The sequence below is a fragment of the Microcebus murinus genome, chromosome 1 (assembly GCF_040939455.1).
Source record: "Microcebus murinus isolate Inina chromosome 1, M.murinus_Inina_mat1.0, whole genome shotgun sequence".
In the NCBI taxonomy this organism is placed as follows: domain Eukaryota; kingdom Metazoa; phylum Chordata; class Mammalia; order Primates; family Cheirogaleidae; genus Microcebus; species Microcebus murinus.
This window is the reverse complement of record NC_134104.1, coordinates 61,136,944-61,157,835: the sequence shown is the minus strand read 5'-3', so window position 1 is coordinate 61,157,835 and position 20,892 is coordinate 61,136,944.

Below are 20,892 nucleotides of genomic sequence, written 5' to 3'. Positions count from 1 at the left end.
AGTGCCTAAAACACTCAGTTCTGAAGTTAGGTTTCTCCAGAAAACTGGTATCTCTATTCATCTATGGAAATACCCAGTCTGTTTTATTTCTGCAAAAGGACTGAGAAGATACAAAAATGGGGAGAGCACAGCAAGTGAAGAAATACTTAGGAACCAAGGGAAGCTGTCCATCAGACCTGCAGGGGGAGGGCTGCATGCAGGCTTGTGCCTTCTGGGACCAGGTGGACATGAGGGCCCTTTGACTTAGAGAGTGAACATAGTCATGGGTAATCAGGAAATTACAGTTTCCCAGCTCCGGTGATGAGATTGGTAGAATATTAAAACATAAAAACAACTGTATTTTCAGGGAGAATGCATTCATCTGTGCTTTTCTAAGAGATATTAAAAAAAATAACATTTTGTGAGTTTCTTAAATATTTATTTAAAACTAAGTAATATGGGACTAAAATTAATTAGAAGTATAAACTTAATATGATGAAAATCATATAATGGGTATTTGGACCAAATATTAAAAATAAATGGAATTATTTCCACTTTTAGTTTTTTTCCCCATTCTCTTATTACAGAAAATAATGAGTTATAAAGAAATGATTCCTTTAAGAGTGGCAAAAATTCAAGGGTATTGGAAGCAACACCTGATGATACTTTTAATGTCCTTCCTAAGAGCTATTCACCATGCCTCACTTCCACCACATGAGAGGCTGTTTAACTATCCTGGCTTCTTCAAATCTCTTTTTCTTTTCTGTCTTTATTTATTTATTTATTTTTTTGCATAAATTTCTTAGCTGGCTGCAGTCTTATCCTTGTCAGGATTCTGACTAGTAATTATTTCTAAATAATTTTATTGATATTTACATCATGATTAATAACACTAGTAAATAATGTAGTAATATATCCTCAAACACATGAAATCATAAGCAGCCTTCTTATAATTAAATCATATATTTATCTATGTTTTCTTATTTGCTAGGTTTAATTCTTTGACATGTCTGTCAGAAATATGTCAAATCTTTTATGCTCTTCAAACTCTCTATCTGTATAGAGAGTTTTACTTGTCTTTAATACTATACATTTTTTAGTCTCTGAAAAGGCCACTCTTCATCTGAAAGCTATATTCTCCCAGACCACTCTTGTCCCTGCCAGCTTCTTGCCTGACTCAACAGCCATCACAGTCTTGAAGTGCTCTGACAGGCTACCTGCTGGCTCTCTCAGAAGTAGAGAAATAGTCTATCACATTTACCATTTAAACAATCCATGAGCATATTTTTTTTCCTTTATATATTAAAGCATGTCCAGCTATACCAGCACCTGACTTAAAGAGCATTCTATTAATATAGTTAGCAATGCCCACTGCCATTCCCACCTCCCATCAATCATAACACTAGGCACTTTCATATAATGGGGCTGGTGCAATGCAATGTGTCACCGGTGTATCTTTCCTGACACCTATTCCTTGTAACTCCCTAAATTACACTCCTAAGTAATTTTGTTAAGTGTTCATGTACCATTTCTCAAACTGCCCTTTTTAAAATCCTTGCCCTGTTACTGCAGAAAGTGTCTATTCCTTTCTTGTCCCCATCTTCCTTTTCTATTGGTTTGTCAGTGACACAGCAAGGAGGCTGTGCAGTGTTATGAAATATGCCCCAGTTTGAGATAAAAAATATTTGGTTTCTAATCCTGAATTGTGCATATATTAGTGATGGCAGTCACAAAATTATCAGTTTTCCCATCTGGAAACTAGGATAATATCCAAATAATGGGCACATTTTGTGAGTTAACATATAGGTGGGTCTGAATGTTGCATAATCTTATATATCTGAGGCAATGAAATCCAGAGGTTTTGAAGTAAATTTAGCATAAATAAAGGATCAGGGAGACCAGTCGAGGTGTGACTTCTATTGCCCCTAAGAGAGATGATGAGGACCTTAACCAAGGCAGAGGCTATACAAGATAGGGTAGGACAGATATGAGACATCCTAAGGTGTGAGATGCACCTTATTCTAAGGTGACTTGCTTAATCGTTTGAACCTTCTAAAGGATTAGTGATAGCTTCCTTTATTTTATCTAGCCCTAACTCTTGGTGAGTTAATCAAGAGTAGAGAATAAAGAGAGCTGGCCATTTTCTGAAAAAAAAAAAAAAAGGTATATTGTTTTACCTATGTTAAGTTTCATTTGCCTATAGGACACAGTAGATTTTTAAAAAATTTATAAGTGCCTGAATAAAATGTATAATAGATATTGAGCATCTTTTATATGCTTTTTGGTCATTTTGTGTATCTTGAAAAATTTCTGTTTATGGCTTTTTCCCACTTTTTAATAGAGTTATTTTTTTCTTGCTGATTTATTTGAGTTCCTCATATATTCTGGATATTAGTCCTTTATCAGATGTATAGTCCGTGAATATTTTCTCCCATTTTGTAGGTTGTCTATTTATTCTATTGGTTACTTTTTTGCTGTGCAGAAACTTTTCAGTTTCATTAAGTCCCACTTATTTATTTTGTTGTTGCTGTATTTGCTTTTGGCATCTTAGCCATAAGTTCTTTGCTTAGGCCAATGTCCAAGAAAGTTTTTCTTAAGTTTTCTTCTTGTGGTGTCAGGTCTTCCATTTAAGTCTTTAATCCGTCTTGAGTTAGTTTTTGTATATGGTGAGAGATAGGGATCCAGATTCATTCTTCTGCATGTGGCTCTCCAATTTTCCCAGCACCATTTATTGAATAGGGGATATTTTCCCCAGCATATGTTTTTGTCTGCCTTGCCAAAGATGAGTTGATTGTAGATGTTTGGTTTTAAATCTAAGTTTGTTATCCTGTTTCATGGATCTATGTGTATACTTTTATACCAGTACCATGCTATTTTGATTATTATAGTCTTGTAGTATAATTTGAAGTCAGGTAATGCCTACAGATTTGTTCTTTTTGCTTTAGATTGCTTTGGCTATTTGGGCTCTTTTTAAAATTCATATGAAATTTAGGATCATTTTTTCTAATTTTGTGAAAAGTCACATTGATATTTTGATGGGAATTGCACTGAATCTGTAAATCACTTTGGGCAGTATAGACATTTTAACAATATTGGTTCTTCCAATATATGAGCATGGTATGTTTTTCCATTTGTTTGTGTCATCAACAATTTCTTTCATTAGTGTTGTGTAGCTCTTTCTGAGGAGATCTTTCACCTCCTTGGTTCAGTATGCTCCTAGGCATTTTATTTTTTTGCCACTAATATTGTAATGAAATTGAATTCTTGATTGGATGCTCAAAATCACTAATCATCAGGGAAATGTAAATTAAAACCAAAATGAGATACCACCTTACCATAGTCAGAATGGCCATAATTAAAAAGTCAAAAGACAACAGATGTTGATGCAGATGGGGTGAAAAGGGAACACTTATACATTGTTGGTAAGAATGTAAATCACTACAAACTGTATTGAAAACAGTATAGAGATTTCTCAAAAGATGGTAAATATATCTACCATTTGACCCAGCATCTGACTACTTGAGTTTTCCCCAAAGAAAAAGAAGTCATTATGTCAAAAAGACACCTGCACTCATATGTTTACTGTAGTGCAATTCACAATTGCAAAGATATGGAATCAACCTAAATGCCCATTAACTGATGAGTATATAAAGAAAATGTATACACACACACACACACATATGCACATATACACACATACACATACACCACGGAATACTTATCAGCCATGAGAAGAATAAAATAATGTCTTTTGCATCAACTTGGATGGAACTGGAGGCCATTATTCTAAGTGAAATAACAAAGGACCAAAAAATAAATACTGCATTTCTCTATTATAAGTGGGAGCTAAGCAACAAGTATGCATTGTCATATAGACTGACTTAATGCACATTGGAGACTAAAAAGTGGAAAGGTAGGAGGGAGGTATAGGATGAAAAATTACCTATTGGGTACAATGTACACTATTCAGATGATGGGTAAATTAAAAGCCTAGACTTTTCCACTATGTAATTCATCTATGTAAAAAAATCCACTTGTATCCCCTAAATCCACTTAAATAAAAAAGGAAAAGAATGGATAATAGAGAGCTGAATCTATAGCTCTGAATCTCAGGAATGATTTTTACTCTAGAGAGCCATGATTTGGCGTCATTATAACCTATTAAGAGCTAAAGTCATGGGAATCAATGAAACAACCAAGGGAAATGCAGAATAGAAAAAGTAAGTTGTAATTATTGAACTTAAAGAGTTTTAAATTTGGTGTTTGAGATGCCAGCACCCAGGATTTTAGAAAATAATGTTGCTCATTTGGCTTAATTATTTTCTATAATGAATTGCACTTCAATCTGTTAATATATTTTGTTAGGATTACATTCTATCAGGTATAACAGATGTAGATGTAGCACCTACATAGTATTCTACTTATTGGACACCTGACTCACTATAAATATTTCCTTAAGCTTCCATTGACTATAATAAAAACCACTGGGTTGATAACAGCATTTCAGAAAAATATAATGTTTTTAAAATCAGGAAGCAGATTACCATTATAATGTTGAAACATAAAAAATATGTGCATCTTAGAGCTGAACAAATACTGTACAATGCATATCTATAACAATACCCCCCCAAATTGTTTAACTTATAATTTATGAGGGACCACTTCATGAAATGAGAATTACATATATTTTACTACACAAATAAATTAAACAATTATGACTTCTTTATGGCAGAAAGCTGTTATCAAGTTTTAGTGTTTCTTCACTAGAATAATAACCCTTAATAAGAAAATTCAAAAGAATAATCATTGGTTCTGTGGGCTTCCTTTTCTTTCTTCTTCCATGGTTCTAAACTATAATCATTCTTTCCTGTGTGGGTGATGCAGTTTTGTCCCATGTTGTTCTGTGCATAAAGGTCTTTATTATTACATATATTCAGCTTTTTATGCCTAATAGTGCTAAGATTATTTTACATACTAAGACTTTATCAGCTTGTTTATTAAAGATAAGATTTATTAGTTTCCAAATTCCACTTTCATATATGAATTCCCACAAATGGGAGGATTTACATGTTTTTTATTATAACATTTCATGGGAATGATGATTTTTGAATTTTTCCAATACAATAACTTAAGTTACATGAGGTAAAGTCTGAAGGGAATGATAAAGTATAAAATAGGAACATAGGTTTTTAATTACTCTTTTCTCTTTAATCTTCATTAATAAATGCCTGATCAGTATCTCATTTGCTTATATCCCAAGGTGTTTTAATTAGTCAAGTTAGTATTTTATGTATTCCTAGTTTTATTTAAGGTAAAGATCCTGCTCAGGAAAATATACACTTGTAGGACTTTGGGGTCTAGGAAATGTGAGCACTTCTGTCTCCCATTAATGGTATTCCTGAGGTCAAGGATTTAGAGGAAAATCATTATAAACTTTGTTGGTAGGCTGATTCTGTATGTTAATTATAATGTTTGATTACCCAGAATATTTTCCATATACCTTTCACTGAGAGATTTTTGCCAAATGGGAATTTACAGGAAACACAGTTTATAAGACCATCCTCACTTCTGTCACCAATTGTAAGTTGGGTGGGGGGCTGTCCTCAAACCACACTTGATATCAATTCACTGGAAAGATTCATACAACTCACTAAAGGTATTATAGTCACAGTTACAATTTATTACAGGGAGAGGATACAGATTAAAATTACCTAAGTGAAGAGAAGCATAAAGCAGGGTCCAGGAACAGTACCAAACACAGAGCTTTCAATTATCTTCTCCCTGTGTAGTTAGGACACAGTTACGTTACTGATATCGAGGTGTGGCTATACGTAGGGACTATTGCCAATGAGGGGAGCTTGCCTGAGCCTCACTGTTTAGAGTCTTTGTTGGGGCTCTATCATGTACAAATAGTTTACTGCCACATGGCTGACTTGTTTCTAGCCCCTTAGAAGGTCAAGCTTTGTGACCCAAAGCACCCTCCCACATCACATTACTGGTGTGGCTTAGATTTCCCACCCTGAATCACATTGTTAATTTTTTGATGGCCTAAGCCACAGGCAGATATAGACACTCATTTTGAGCATGATAATAAAAGGTCCAAAAGATTATTTTCCAGAAGTTGAGGGCCGAATTCAGACCATTTTTGGGTTAAAATTGAGTACCTTACTGCATATTCTCCTGTTTTCTTTGTCAGCTTCTCCCTTTCTGTGTGTGGAGGGGCTAATGATTCTCCGTGTTGTACTCTGGTTCCTAGAATGGGAAACGTGACTCCAGCTGGGCCAGTCAGAGGCCTCCCTGGGGTCTTTATGTTGGATGTAGAAACATAGTTCAAGGTGTCTTTTAGTCACCTTTCTATCATGTGGAAAAAATTTATGTGCAACAGGAGAAAATCAGAAAGAGAAGCAGAAAGAAAACAGGGGAGGGAAGAAAGGATAGAAGTGTAATTAGAACCCCATTTGAGGCTTTGGATTAGTGGGAGGCCACTTCTGGATTAGTTGTTAAGATATACCATTAAATTTCATTGTTTGCTTCAAATATTTTAAAGTAGAGTTTCTCACATTGCAACAGAAAGACTTCTGACTCTACAGGAATCCAAAGCATACATACCTGTTGTTGCCAGAATAGGTTAAATTAGAGAACTCACTGATAATTGACACCCTTACAATCTAGGTGAAAGGACAAACAGTCTCTTCTTTCTTATTAAATTCTAATGACCTAATCACAGCATTAATCCTTAGGGCTAATGACTCCTTTCCAAAGTAAACTCCTTGCCTTTTGAATTACTTAATGTAGGTCCTGCATCCTTCACAAAAGGTGCTATCTATGTATTTACTAAGTTTTTTTAATAAGACCTTGGAGGAGAGATTACATCAAATCTCCAGAAAGTCTATGTACATCTACCTTGCCATTATTAGACACTCTTATGTCAACTTTTTTAAATCAAAAGTTTACTCAGAAGAAATATGCTAAAACAGATTTGGGAAACAGAAGTGAAGCTTAAAATAATGATGTTTAATATAAAATGTGTTAAAAGTTAGCAATGGTTCTGAAGTACAATCCATGTCCCTCTGGTGTTTAGGTCTTTAAAAAAGACCTCTGTTTCAATCTTTACCTGTACATGCAGGCCAGAAACACCTGTTTTAGGAATATAACGTCATATGGCATAGCAGTAGCTGGACTCCTAGGAGTAGCTACTCTTCCTAGCAAGTACTACTCAATCTTGCACATGTAGTACAACAAAAGCTCTTAAGGTTAATGTACACACACACACCTTACACAGAGCTCTGATATTTATACTCTCAAAATCTGGATTCAGATAAACATAACAATGTTCTTGGATAGTTGGTGATTAATACATAGCCTTATGTGTGTGTTTTTTAATAAAACCAACCAAAAATGTCCAACTGTCCATTATGAATAAAGTGAATAAACTGTAACATAGAAATAAAATAAAATAGCATGCTGCAATGAACGTGATGAATTACAGATACAATCATCCCCAAGTATCAGTGGGATTGGTTCTAGTGCCTCCATTAGTATCCAAATCTAAAGATATTTAAGTCTTTCATATAAAATGTCATAGTATTTGCATATATCCTATGCACAGCTCCTTTATACTTTAAATCATCTCTAGATTACTTATAATACATAATATAATGTGAATGCTATGTAAGTAGTTGTTATATTGTATTTTTATTTGAACTTTTTATATAATTGTTTGCTATTTTTAAGATATTTTTGATTTATTGGCTGAATCTGCATTTTCTGATACGGAGGCCAATTGTACATACAAGATTGAATCATAAGATTCAAGACTGAATTAAATAAACCAGAATATAAAAAAAATGTATTCTATTTATATAAAGTTCAAAAGAAGGCAACATTAAACTATATTGTTTAGGGTTGTACAATCAGGTAGTAAAACTATTTAATAAATACAGAAGAAAATGATTTCCATAAAATTCAGCATAGCAGTAACTAGAGGGAGGAGGGGAAGAGATTTTGTTTAAAAAGGGACTTGCAGAGGTCTTCTGGAGTCCTGTTAATATTCAATTAAAAGTCAGCAAAAAGCATGAATAGACATTTTTCAAAAGATAGACAAATGGCCAAGAAACATAAAAAATGCCCAACATCACTAATCATCAGGGAAATGCAAATTAAAACCATATGAGATACCACCTTACCCCTGTCAGAATGGCCACAATTAAAAAGTAAAAAATAATAGATGTTGGTGTGGAGGTGGTGAAAAGGAAATGTTTATCTACTATTGGTGGGAATGAAAATTAGTATAATCTCTTTGGATAAAAGTATGGAGATTCCTCAAAGAACTAAAAGTAGACCTACCATTTGATATAGCAATCTCACTACTGGAAATCTATCCAAAGGAAAAGAAGTTATTATCTTAAAAAGACACATGCACTTACATGTTTGTTGCAATTCATAATTGCAAAGATATGGAATCAACTTAAGTGCCCATCAACTGATGAGTGGACAAAGAACATGGAATACTACTCCCTCATAAGAAAGAATGAACTATAATGTCTTTTGCAGAAACTTGAATGGAATTTCATTATCCTAAGTATTCCAGAAATGGAAGAACAAATACCAAATGTGCCCACTTATCAGTGGAAGCTAAATTATGGGCATACAGGCCACACAGAGTGGTACAATGGACATTGAAAACTCAGAAGAGGGAGAGTTGGGGGTGAGGGATCCAAAATTACCCCTTGGGCAAAATGTTCACTGCTGTTTGTACACAACATGGGTGATGGTGTGTACCCATGGGTGATGGGTACAGTTAAGCCCTGACTTCACCATTATACAAACCATACAACAGGAAACCACTTGCATCCCCTAAATCTAATAAAATAAAAAAATAAAGTGAGAAAAAACGTCATTACAGGTACATCAATTTGTAAAGGGATACAAATTGTAACAGGATAAAATTTGTAATATCAAAACTTAAAATGTGAGAGAAGGTGGAGCAGAAGAGTAGTTTTTTATGTGATTGGGGTTAAGTTCCTATCAGCTTAAAATAGCTCATTTTAACTATAAGATTTTCTATGTAAGTTTTATGGTAATTACAAAGCAAAAACCTACTGCAGATAAACAAAAGATAAAGAATCAAAACATACCACTCAAGAAACTCATCAAATTACAAAAGAAAATAATAAGATGAAGAAAATATCAAAGAGCTACAATTTACAAAATGGCAATTTTTAGTCCTTACCTATCAATAATTACCTTGAATGCAAATAGAATAAATTCTGTAATCAAAAGACATAGAGTAGCTGAATAGATAAAACAGTGACAGCAAAACAAGAACTAACTACATACTGCCCAAAAGAGACTCACTTTACCTTAAGAACACATATAAACTGAAAGTGAAAGGATAGAAAAAGGCATATTCCATGCAAATGTAAACCAGAAGAGAACAGGGGTAGCCATACTTATATCAGGCAAAAATAGTCAGAAATGGTAAAAATCATAACGAAGTTCACCATATAATCATAAAGGGACCAATTAATCAAGAGGACATAGCAATTATAAGTATATGTGCACCCGATATTGCATTTAGAAATCTAACCAAGAAAGGTGTATGATCTGTACACTATACTCCCAGAAAAGGATAGAGATTAAAATTAGCCAAGGGAAGAAGCACATAGGGTTGAGTCTGGTAGAAGTACTAAATGCAGAGGCTCTAGTTGTACTCTCCCAAACACAATACTCTCCTGGTATCAATGTATGACTATGTACTCAGAGTATTGCCAAACAGGAAAATTCATCCAAACCTTGGTGTTTAGAGTTTTATTGGGGCTTAATTACATGAATATGATTGATTGACCAGACATTCCAGGGGTGACCTAAAGCTCCCACCATAAATCACATAGTTGGTCTTTCTGGAATGGCAAGCTCCCACCCTAAGCCTATAAAGGATGGTCAGCCTCTACTCGAAATTACATTATTAGAGTATTCATCCTGATCCAAGATCCTCAGACAAATATAAACAGTCCTATTAGGTGTGATACATCAGAGATTACCTCCTAGACCTGGGAGACAAAGGACAGACCTCTTTCGGTGCAAAATTAAATTCTATTAATATACTACACAGGACACTTTCTGCATCACATTGCACAAATTAGCTCCATTCATTCTCTGCTCCACTCTCTTATCTGTCTCAAATTCTTTTTCTTTTGTAGTCAGTAAATGAAACTGCTTCTTTTGTAGAGATGCACTCACTAAATAAGGGTAAAGTAGAAGTTGTAATAATGTACAATCCTGATATTGTTCATAGCTATCACAAACCAGATCAATACTTTTGTGATTGTCCACATTTATTTGGTTTATGTTACTTTTGGAAATAGCTACTACTGAATCAAAACAGGTGTCAGTGTTTTAAACTTTATTATTTAAGCACTTTGAAGAATAATATTGATATTTTTAAAAAAGTATAAAAACTATATATCAACATTGATTTCAAAGTTGATGTATGAAAATGTCAAATCCCACTTTTACCCTACTGATTTATTCATCAAGATGGGGGAATCTTTTACATGAGTATTATCACACTCACACCGTTCAAACCTTCAAATTCTACCCCCAAAAGGACTCTCTACTCCATTTGGTGCCCCCCTAATTATGAGGTGGACAGATAACATACGGAACGCCCACATTTCCCTAACTGGAAAAGGACTTTCGTTCTTTCCTCTTTTTACCATCTTTTTTTCAGTCCTTTTCCTACTGTTCTTCCTATATTTCCCCTCATTTCCCACAAGCAAGTATGTATTCCATTCTTCCTGAAAGATAATTTTTCTCAGATCCACCTCATTCTGCAATTTCTGTTCCATAATCCCACACAGGCATTTGTAAGCTCGCGGGGTCAAACCACTTTATGGTCACATTCCACATTATTTCACAGAGCTGGGAAGAACCTTAGAGATCTAGGTATATTCCCAGAGAAATGAAGTGACTTGCTCTGGGTCACATGATTCTAAGACTCAGATCTCTAGCCCTAATATTAGTTCTTTTTCTGCAATAGGAATTTCCTCAGTTTTCAAAATAAAGCAGCAAGTAAGACAAAAAGTGCTGAGAATGATGGTTCAGCGATTGATGACTAGACAAAGTCTCACACAACAAAAATATTCAATGAACATTTCTTTCCTTTGTTGCTAAGTTCTTTTTCTGAAAATGAGTGCTTTCTGAATGTGCTTGACATTATACCAGAAGACAATAATTCAAGAATATATAAAAACTTGTTTTGTCATACTATGATGTTGACAATTTCTTCTTTTTCATAATTTTGTCAATTTCTTATAAACTGGCAGGAATAAGAATATTTTTCTTACAGTTTAGCATCATGTAGTTTAATTTGCCACATTTTAAGGAAATCCTTCTAGTAAATTCATAATTGTTTGAGTAAAGTATATTTTAAAATTTAACATAAAATATATGAACATTTTATGCACAGAACAATTAGGCCTAATACATTTTTATTCTTCTAAAGTAAATATTGCATTTATTTCTATATTTCTTGAAATATCTTTATTTTATCTACAATAACAAAAGAAAATATTTTTGGTGGCTGCAGTCTTTGTAAATTAAATCTCTACTCCTATGGGATCCTAGTTCTTACCTCATAAATTGTAACACAAGTAAACATATGCTTTTTCTTATATGCCAAAGAAATGGGGCAGATGATGAAAGAAACTAGTGTTTAAACTCTTGAAATATTTCCTACTGCTTTTATGATCAAGTCCACAGACTTTATCATGGTCTACAAAGCCCAGAATAACTTTGCCACTTTCTGTTCTGATCATTAACTACTTTAAACTCTACACTCCAGAGTAACAAACTATTACTTTTTCAAACATTGTGCTTTGACTCATGGGCAGACCTTTATACATTCTATTTCTTCTATCTCTAACATTTTCCCCAATTCTCTTGGCTTTGTCCTCCTGCTCCTAAATGACCCAGTTTAAATATTGCTTCTTTTATGTTTCAGTGCCCCCAAATCTCAAACATCCGTTGGAATGATGAATGAATGAATGAATAATAAAGACAGAATTTGGTGATGAGAGTAATCCACACTCTGCCCTATACTTCTGCCATTGCTTTCTGACTAGCACAGACCAGAACTACAGAGTAAGATGAAGGGAGGAATGTGGGAAAGACAGACTGAAGGATTGGAAGATTTGCATCAATGCATAGAGGATGAGAGCAAGAGACCAAAATACCTGGAAAATGTTATATGCACCAACACTTGCTTAAAATATCACAATAACCCCTAGTACTCTCTCTTTCAATTTTCACTATATTGCTATACACCAATCTTTCTGGTATTTTTCTTAGATTTTACCTAGACCCCCTTTCAAATGAGGTTTAGCTGCTAAATGTCCTAGAAGAACATAAATAATGTGGGCAACAGTACCTTAAATACTGATGCATCATGTTCATTTCTGAACCCTCTCACCCACACAAGCCAGTACATTGCTCTCTGGATTTGAACATTAATAAGCAGTCTGTGGGACATAATTTTGTTATTATAAATAACCCGTGTTTTTCTCAATTCATCTCCAGTCTCACTTCACAATGATGGAGACTTAAGAAAGGTTTCCCATTGTCTGTGGGCTTTGTTTACCACAGTCCCCAACGGCTCAGGATGCATTTTATCTATATGCATCATGCAGGCATGATGAAATTCTCCTTACCTATGCTTCCATAGTCAAGTGAGGTTCTTACATCTTCACCTGTCCTCTGGTATGCTTAGTTTTCTTGTTAAATCATATTTCTGTTAACCTGCTGAAAATTCAGTGGGGAACTGGATCAAGAGGAAGAGTATTTGTTGGCTGGAATGCTTGGATGAAGCCCAGTAGATACTAATGAGATCTGAACAGGACGTGGGTGTTGGGGAGCGACCGTGTATCTGTGTTCCTTTTATGGCGCTGGGAATGTGTTGGTGTGAAGCTCATGCCTTCTGGTCAGAATCTTGCCAAGTCCCACCTTTTCATGCTGCCTGATCTGTTTAGTCTAATTTGTAGTGAAATCTCCCTTCTCTGATATCCTAAGTCTGTAGTCCCCAACCCGCAGGGACTGGTCTGTGGCCTGTTAGGGATCCAGCCGTAGAGCTCCCCCCAACACCCACCTCTCCATCCCCGTCAAATTTCCATGCAAAAATTGTCTTTCATGAAACCTAGGAACCACCACACAGCAGGAGGTGAGCGGCAGGCCAGCCAGTGAAGCTTCATGTGTATTTACAGCTGCTCAGCATCACTGGCATAATCCGCTGAGCTCCGCCTCCCCTCCCCCATTCATGGAGAAATTGTCTTCCATTAAACCGGTCCTTGGTGCCAAGAATGTTGGGGAACACTGTCAAGGGACAAAAGACTATGTGATTTAAGTTATGGTTTATATTTTTGTATTTTTATTAATATATATTTACCTATTGTCCCAAACTGGAGTGTGCATTCTCCAAAATAATACATCCTACATGGTCAGAGTTATTTCTCAAATGCATTCTACACCTCTAATAATACCAAATACAATTTTAGACACAAATATAAAATGACCAAATCTATGAAATTCAAAATAACTTAAATAGATTGAAAAATGCACATTTACCGTGCACCTATTATATGCCAGCTATTTTTCTGAAATCTAGTGAAAACCTTGCCCTTAAGGAACTGAAACTTATTTGAGAGAAAGATAAAGCACACCATTTAAAAGAGGTACAAAGATGTGCTATGGGGATTAAAGAATGAATTGCAAGTTGGGGAATGAGTGATATCCAGAGAGACTCATAGAGGAGGCCTTAAAAGATGTGTAGAATTTGATAGGTGGGAAGGAGAAGAGGTGCAATCAATGCTGCGAAAATATTTGGAGGCTTTTCTTTTTCCTATAATGTGTATTCCATAGAAGCTTAGCTTTAATGGATATTGTTAAATGAAAGGATTTTGTGTATAAATATCTCTAGAGAATGCTGAGCAAGAGTTCTTATTATATTTAAGACTTTACATAATATTTCTTATTCTAATATACTGTACAATATAAATCTCTAAGACCAGCATAGAGAAATCAGCATTTTCACAATTTATTTGGTTTTGAAACCATTTCTTTCAAAACTATCTCCCAAGACTAGAGTTTCTAGAACACACTTTGGGAAATGGTGAGCAGTATGAAAGACTCAAAGAAATAAACATGTTTGGGATGTTTTTGGACTCTCCAGTAGCTACTTATGATAAATTCATGGTAAACTTCTGTGGTAACAATAAAAAAAGTGTTGATGTAATTATAATTTGCAATATAATTAAATGCCTAATTTTAATCTTCCTCCTTAGCTCATGGAGAGTCACTAAAGAGTTTTGAAAACCAGAGTGAGATTATCCAATGAGGAAGATAATTCTAGTTTAAATGTCAATAATGCATTGCAGAAGCCAAACATTTATGACTGAAAAACAAATTAGGAGGCTATTGCAGTAGTGCCAGTGGAAGATAATGAGAATATGGCCTAACGCAGAGGAAGCAAATGTAGCATGGAGAAGCAGATATGAGGCAACATAAAAATAGAATAGACAGCAGTGTAAGGATTGTTCACCATTAAAAAAAGCTGTTAATAAAATTCATTACATTAATGGATTAAGAAGAAAAAATACATGAAATTATCTTGACTGTATCAGAAAATTATTAAAGATTGATACTCATTCCTGTGTTTAAAACAAAGAAGAAAACCTCATAGTCAATGCAGAATAGAAGTAAACATTCTTAACTTGATAAAGAGAATTTCTCAGAAGCCTAAAATAAACAAGCTATTTTTTTGTTGTTTTATATTAACGCTATTTCAGTTACAGTCAGGATTTATTAGAGGTCTTAGCCTGTGAATAAGATAAGAAAAGGATTAAAAGAAATAAGGACCGGTGAAACAAAGGTGTATTCACTTGCTGTTGGTATGTTCTTCTACAGAGAAAATCTCCCAGATATTTATATATATATTATGAGAATTAAATACAGTTGTTAAAAATGACAAATTGTATCTTTCTAAGCATTATTCCAAATTTTTGTAGCTGACGTATTAGATGCTAGAATAAATTGAATTCTTGAAAGCCTAAGATTCTATTAATATTTACCAAATTCCCTTTCTGCTCATGTCCCACATGAGATCCAGCTTCTGCAAGCAGATACTTACAGGAGAGATTTGGAACTGAAAATAAGGCAGAGAATGTGCCTTATTTTTTGTTACTGGCAATATGAGTCGGGAAGGTATTTGGTTTCACAGTGGTTAGATCCTCCCTAGTCTGTAGCTTGTAAGAGTTATCCATTCAGAGTTTCCATGTTGAAGACCAAGAAAGTGTAGCACTGGAACAGACAGCTATGGAGGTGTTTCCTGATGGCTAGTTGATGGCTGAAGTGTAGTCTTGGAGTCAGCAGTTGGATGGGGACTTTTAAACTATTCTAAAATTCAGTTCCTGACAGAGATATTTTCTCTCTTAACTGGTGAGTTTTAACATTCTATTGAGTGTCATTCCTGGAAGCTGTCTAAAGCTTGCTCCTCTGAATCTGTCTATAATTTTGTAAGTCCCCTGTTTCCTGTTTTAAATTATTTCTTGTGGGGGAAGGATAGGGTGTAATAATGAAATACTATTCAACCATAAAAGAAGAAAATTTTGTTATATGTGATACCTTGGATGAACCTGGAGGACATTATATTAAGAGTAATAATCCAAGTACAGAAAGACAAATACCACATGGTCTCACATATATGTGGGATCTAAAAAGTTGAACTAATAGAAATAGAGTAGAATGGTGGTTACCAGAGGCTGGAATAGTCAGGGGAGGGTATTGGGAAAATTGGGGTCAAAGGATATAAAATTACAGTTAAGAGAAGTAAGTTCAAGAGGTATATTGTACAGCATGGTGAATATAGTTAATGATGATGTATAGTATTCCTGAAAAATGCTAAAAGGTTGGATAAGTGTTCACACCACAAAAATTATAACTGTTTGAGGTAATGCATATCTAGATTTAACCATATAACAAGACATAGGTACTTCAGAACATCATGTTGTGCACAATAAATACATATAATTTTATCTGTTAATTTAATTTTTTTTATTTCAGCATATTATGGGGGTACAAATGTTAAGGTTATGTATATTGCCTATCCTCCCCCAAGTCAGAGCCCCAAGCGTGACCATCCCCCAAACGTTGCACATCTCACTCATTACGTTTGTATATCCCTATCCCCACCTCCCCCCTTCACCTGCTCAACATCCGATAAATGTTATTCCTATATGTCCACTTAGGTGTTGATCCATCAATACCAATTTGCTGGTGAGTACATGTGGTGCCTGTTTTTCCATTCTTGAGATACTTCACTTAGTATAATTTAAATGTTTTTAAAGATAAAGTCAGTAACAAAAGGTAACAGAGATATACGTGTACTTTGGAAAATTAAGAAAAAAATTTTAAATAGCATATAGGTTAAATAGGATATCATAATTAAAATATAAAATATTCAAAATAGAATATTAATTAAAATATGTATCAAAACTTGTGGGGCCCAGATGAAGTTTGGCATAGAAGAAAATTTATACCAATAAAATGTTTTAAATGTCTGAAAAGTCTATGTTCAAACCATCCATCTTAAAAAGTTTAGAATAGAACACCAAATAAAGCCTAAAGAAGGTTGAAATAAGGACACAATAAAACTAGAGGGAGATGTTAAAATTAAAAACAAATAGAGAAGATCAACTAAATAGCCAAAAGATAGTTAATTGAAAATATCGATAAGTTAATAATACTCTGAAGAGAATGATCTCAATAAAAGAGAGAAAACAGAACTAATCAATAGTCAATTTCAGAAGTAAGAAGGTAGACAATTTATTATTACAAAACTTATAGTAATTAAAAAGATTTACAACTAGAAATTGCCAAAAAATAGCATTTAAAATAGCTTCAAATTGCAATAATTAGAGTACATTTGATAAAAGATACGTAAAACCTGTCTACTAAATACTACAAAATATTGCTAAGTTAAATCAAATAACTCAATAAATGAAGACTTATACTGTGTTCATGACTCAGAAGATTACATAATGTTAAGATATGAATTCTCCCACATTGATCTATCAATAAAATTCCAAACAAAATTCTAGCTTCCAAGGTGACTGTAAACTATATATGGAAATGCAAAAACCTAGAATAGCAAACAACAAAAAACAAAATGTTGAAAAACAGAAGTTGGACAGTAGTTGAAAAACAGTAGTTTTTCAGTTGAAAAACAGTAGTCAACTACTTTTTATACAGCTATAGTAACTAAGAAAGTGTGATATTTACTGGCATAAAGACAAACACATACATCAATGAAACAGAATATAGAGTCTAGAAAAAGACCTGTTTTTATATAATCACCAGATTTTTAAGATGATACCAAAGCAATTCAATAGGGAAAGAATGGTCTTTCCAACAAACAATGCAATTGGCTATTCAATTATAAATTGATGAACCTCTATTTGTACCTCATAGCATATACAAAATTAACTCAAAATGAAACCTTGTTAAACTAAAATTTAAAACTATAAGACCAGTAGAAGAAAATAGGAGAAAATCTTTGTGATCTTGAATTAAGCAAACTTATCTCAGATATGACACCTAAAGCACAATCCATAAAAAATTAATAAATTGGACTCAATCAAAATTAACATCTGCTCTTTAACAATGTCAGAGAAAAAAGAAATGTCACAAATTCTGATAAAGTATTTGCAAATGTGTATCCTACAATGAATTTATTTTAGAATATGTAAAGAAATCTTAAAGCTTAAACAGAAAACCAATAATTTTGTTTTTAAAAATTAAAGATATTAAATTTAAATATTTTAAAACATTTTAGATATTTAATAAAAGAAGATATATGATGGCAAATAAGCCTATAAAAAGTCTTATCATTAGTCATAAGGGAAATGCCAACTAAAATTGCAGTGAGATAAAATTTAGAACCACTAAAATGACTAAAATTAAAAATAAATAAAACCAAAACCCTTCAAGTTTTAGCTAGCCACAGGCCACAGCATACCCCCCCTGGGTATTCGAATCATATCAGATAAGAGACACAGAGGGGTGGGGAACCCGTGGCCTTCTGATTTCAAGATTGTTTCTTTTTAAGCACCAAAGGAGGCAAGAGAAGCCTTGACTTTCTCTGCTGCACCCCTTTTAATAAAAGGATTTATTCTGTAAAATTTGGATTCAGTCAAAAGGCTGCACTCAAGGATCCAGAAGGCCAAATGTGGCCCCAAGGCCACAGGTTCCCCACCTGTCTATCACTGCCAAACCTCAAACTCCTGGCAGGCAAGGCCTATGGACTCATCTGTTCACTTCGTAAACCTGTCTTTTACACAGTTGAAATATTATTACTGTTCTCATTGCATTTCAATGAGTTTTTAATATACTTGCAACATATATAACACAACAGGCTTATATAAGAAGCTCTTGTATTTTGATAGGAAGAAAGACAAACCATGGAAAAATGGACAAAGGCATATAAAAATACAAATGAGCAATAAACTGAAAAATGTTAAGCTGTGCCAAAATTATAGACATGCAAATTAAAACTAAATAAAATAGAAATTTTTATACATTGTTAGAGAAAAATTGTTTTGAAAGATTGGAAATTTTCTGTTTGTTGTATTTGTGGGGAAATAGGTATTATCTTTCAATGTTTGTAGAAATGCAAATTGGCACAAATGCTTTTTGAAAGGCAATTTTTGAGATTCTATCAAAATGTAAACTACACATTACCTTTGACCTAGCAATTTCATGCTTAGACTCTATGCTAGAGAAATATTCACTTACGGACACAAAGTTCTATACAAGGATATTCATTTTTGCCATTTCTACAAGCAAAAAAAAAGATGTGCACTAAATGTTCATTAATAAGGGTAAGGTTAAATAATTTATGGTACATATAGATTATTTAATACCATGTAGCTGTTACAAAAAAGTGATAGATGTATTCATACTGTCATGGAGGTATCTATAAGAAATACTATTATGGGGAAAAAGTCATAGAAATATATCTATAATGGATACTGTTTATTAAACTAAGACTGTGTGTATGCAGATGGGCACATCTATAAATGCATTGAAAATGATCTAGAAAGAAACATTGCAGAAGATTGGCCTTTAATGATGGATCTCTTTAAGGAGGGATGTGGAAATGGAATGGCGAGAGGCTGAAGAGCACTGCGATAAAACCATCTTACAATCTCTTTCTTTAGTATGATGTAAAAAATAAAATTGAAGAAATTTTTTAAAATTAACATGATTTAGCATCTGATTAAAATAAGTGCATAGGTGAATTAGAATAAGTTGATACCATCTCTAAGATATCTGGAATTTGCATGGATACTATTCAATGAAAGATATATGGAAAAGATTTGATTGAGAAGAGAAAATTCCTATTATTATCATTTTGTAATTGCTGAATTTTAAGTTCCTTCAGGTTAACAGGTGGTCTTTCAATGTAGGTAGTACTCATTATCATGAGTACTAGTATCAGAACAACTTTTTAACTGAATACTAAAATCATATTGGCTCCTGTAAGATGTAAACAAAGACATTGTCAACACTACATCTATAAAAAATATGAATTTCTTTACCCCAAAGATTTTGGTATTAGATTATATATGATATCATTACTTCAGTGGTTCATTCAATTGCTTGTCTATTTGTTTTTCTATCCTTTTTCAAAGGTATATAGTGGATTAACAGAAGAGATTTTAAAGATAGCTAGTTAAACAAAGGGAAAAGGCCATTCCAAGCAGAAAGACAAGAAAAAAGGAAAATCAGATGAGTATGGTGCAATTATAAACCTATAATTCATTATTTATGTTTGAAATGAAAAGGTTTCTGCAAGGGATGAGGCTGAGGGTAGGTTGTGTTCAACAATGTCTCAAGAGTAGTTCATTGACAGATTGGCTAGTAGATTTCACCCAGGGATTTACAAGCTTTTGTCTTTTAGAATCGGTCATGGTTGTGAGAGGATTGAATGAGTCATAACAGAAGCTATCATTTCTCACTTTGGAAGACAGAAGGAGATGATTTGAAGGCTGAAGAACCTATGAGCTCTTTTTGAAGTTATAACAATTAGAAACAATATCAAATTACAGACTTTATTTGGTTATTAAGGAAATGAAGAGTATGGGATGATCATATCTATAAGATTTTAAAGTTGACTTTATGAAGAATAACTAAATATATGTTAATGCCAAAGTCATGTAATACACTAGGTTTATCCTATAATATAATCTCTGACACTCTTACATGTTAACTGGAATTAGAACTGTTAATGCTAATTAGAACCCATAGAAATTTAAGAGTATGAAGAGAAGGCAAATTATAGGGAAATTGTTAGTGCATTTTTTTAAATCTGTATTTTGTTTGTTGTGCATACTCTTGTGTAGATAATAAAAAGAATAAGAGTAAAGATTTAAACTCAGAAAGGAACTTATGTCTTCTGATCCAGATTTTAATGGGACAGAGATATAATCTATTAGATAAAAGACCAATTTATTAGCAAATGAGTTTATAAACCATTGGCAAGCAAATATGTTACAAATATAATGCAAATGGAAAATAAATTTATGCTATTTACAATCTCCAAAGGATTACATTGAGGTAATAATTAAAAGGATGATAATCCTAAAACATCTGGGTGCAATTTACATATCTTCATCTTGGAGAAAGGAAAAAAAAAAATCCTTTAAAACAGATGACCTAGGCTATAGAACTTGGCAAAGATAAAACAAGATTCTAAACCTTCTTTCTGAAACTCATTTCTGGTGGACTGTACTCAGTACCATAGTCTTTCCTGAAACTGTCTATACCTGGCTAGCTGCTTCTCTTCTATGGTCATCACTGGGT